Below are 2,586 nucleotides of genomic sequence, written 5' to 3'. Positions count from 1 at the left end.
AGAGCTGCCAGAGGGAGCAATTCCCCAGCTTCCCCCGGGAAGTGCTTCCCTTTGCACCACACTGTGCTGGCCTCAAAGGCTGAGGGGGCCCAACAGAACCAGTTTGAGGGCCCACACAATCCCTACCCACAGGCTACTTACTTGAGAAGGGACAACTCCATCGCTGGAAAAGTCCAGGCTGGGAGCATCAAGCAGCTACTGAACAGGTGTGGTGTCAATGTCTGTGGTGACCTCAGTCCCTGGGGTGTCAGCCTTCCTACGCCCAACAGGAATGGAGTTCCACACCCTGGGAGGTCTCCATTTTGTGTCTCTGTGGGGCATCCTGGTTACCTGCAGGAGACATGGCATCAAAAAGCTCTGGGTCACCAAGTCCTGCAGAAGTGCCTCGAAGGCACCTGAAACAGGAGCCTTGGGAATGCTCAGGCTCATCAAGGTCCACAGTCTGGCCTGGAGGGGACATGGGGCATTTGGAGAGCTGCCAGACACAGCAACTTGCCCAATTTTCCTTGAGAAATGTTCCCCTTCCCACCACACTCTGCTGGCCTCAAAGGCTGAGGAGGCACAGCAGACCCAGCTTGAGGGCCCACACAGTCCCTACCCACAGGCTGCTTACTTCCACAGAGACAACTCCCTCCTCGAGAAGGAGCAGACCGAGGGCTTCAACCAGGCACTGAAGGGATGTGGTGTCAATGCCTGTGAGATGCTTAATCCATGGGGCGTCAGCTTCTTCCTTGGCCTTCAGCTCGTTCTCATTGAGGTCAGGCCGTGACAAGACCTTGGGTGGTGAGGTCCTGGCCTCTTCAGGCTGCTGTGCTGGGGCAGGCCCTGAGCTTTCTTCCTCCCCCTTCTTCAACAAGGCGAATTCAGGCACCCTGGGAAGTCTCTGTTCCGTCTCTCGGTAGGGCATCACCTGCAGGAGACATGGTATCAAAAAGCTCTGGGTCACCAATCCTGCAGATGTGCCTCGAAGGCACCTGATAAAAAGGAGCCTTGGGAATGCCCTGGGTCATCAAGACCGGCAGTCTCGCATGGAGAGGGCAAAGACCAGTTGGAGAGCTGCCAGAGGGAGCAACTTGCCCACTGTCCCTCATGAAGTCTTTCTCTTCCCACCTCACTGTGCTGGCCTCAAATGCTGAGGGGGCCCAACAGACCCAGCTTGAGGGCCCACACAGTGCCTGCCCACACACTGCTTACTTCAATAGAGATGACTCTCCTCTGCGGAACATCCACACTGGCAGCATCAGGCAGGCACTGAACGGGGGTGCTGTCAGTGTCTGTGATGCTCTCAGTCGTTGCACCATCAGCCTTGGCCTTGAGCTCACTTGGTGTCAGGTCAGGCTGTGCCAGGCCATTTGTTGCTGAGGTCTTGGCCTTTGTGCGCTTAACGGGAAGGGATTTCTTCACCTTCTGCCGGGGAACTAAGGGCAGAAAAGAGAGGAATGTTCCATGGAGAGTTGTGACTGTGCATGGAGCAGCCAGGACATCAGTCAGGGGCCCTTTGACTCCCTCCCGTTTCTTTGGACATATTGACACGGGAGGATGAAGATAGGATGGCATGGGAGAAGGCCCATCTGGCTGCAGCCACCAGCCCTGTGGCCCAGCTCTGACACTCACCTTCCTGCAGGGGCTGGAACTGCTCCACCTCTTCAGGATGTTGAGCTGGTGAAGCTTCAGGGCGCTCCTCCTCTTCCTTCTTTACACGGGCCAGCTTTGGAAGCCTGCTGGGTCTCCGCTCCAGGCCTCTCTCTGGTTTTATGGCTGCCTGCAGGAGACATGGCACAGAAAACCTCTGGGTCAATAAAGAAGTACCTTGACAGTACCTGATAAAAAGAAGCCTTGGGAATGCTCGAGGTCATCAAGTCCCACATTCTGGCCTGGAGTGGGCATGGGGAAGTTGGAGAGCTGTCAGAGGGAGCAACTTGCCCACTGTCCCTCATGAAGTGTTTCCCTTCCACCACACTGTGCTGGCCTCAAAGGCTGAGGGGACCCAACAGACCCAGCTTGAGGACCCACACAGTGCCTGCCCACACACTGCTTACTTCAATAGAGATGACTCTCCTCTGCGGAACATCCACACTGGCAGCATCAGGCAGGCACTGAACGGGTGTGCTGTCAGTGTCTGCCATGTCCTCATGCATTGCACCCTCAGCGTCCGTGATGAACTCAGGCTCTGGCCTGAGCTCACTCGGCATGGGGTCCGGCTGTGCCACGACCACAGCTGGTGTGATCCTGGCCCCTCTACGCCTCCAGGATGCCAGAAAGTCCTGCAGGAGAAGAAAGAGGGAGGCAGCAGAGCTGGGAGCAGCTGCCACAGCTCCCAAAGCCCAGCCCAGCCCAAGTGACTGCCTTGCCCAGCCCCACGCTGCCCACATGGCTTCAGCCCCCGCCCCCTGCTCACCATCAGGGGATCCTGGATGAGTGCTGTGAGGACTCGGAGTGCCAGTTGACGCCACTTCTTGTTTGTGCTCCCCAGGTGCCTTGAAACGATCTCCAGCACCCTGTCACCGCATTCTCCTGTGTCCAGGCAGTCCAGGACCTGAAAGGCACCGAGCAGTGAGGGGGTGCCCAGCCAGCAGGAGCCCGGAC

The sequence above is a fragment of the Empidonax traillii genome, unplaced genomic scaffold (assembly GCF_003031625.1).
Source record: "Empidonax traillii isolate 1590-97213 ecotype Southwest subspecies unplaced genomic scaffold, ASM303162v1 scaffold5882:size6920, whole genome shotgun sequence".
Taxonomy (NCBI): Eukaryota; Metazoa; Chordata; class Aves; order Passeriformes; family Tyrannidae; genus Empidonax; species Empidonax traillii.
The sequence above is the reverse complement of the archived record's forward strand: the minus strand, read 5'-3'. Positions refer to the sequence as shown.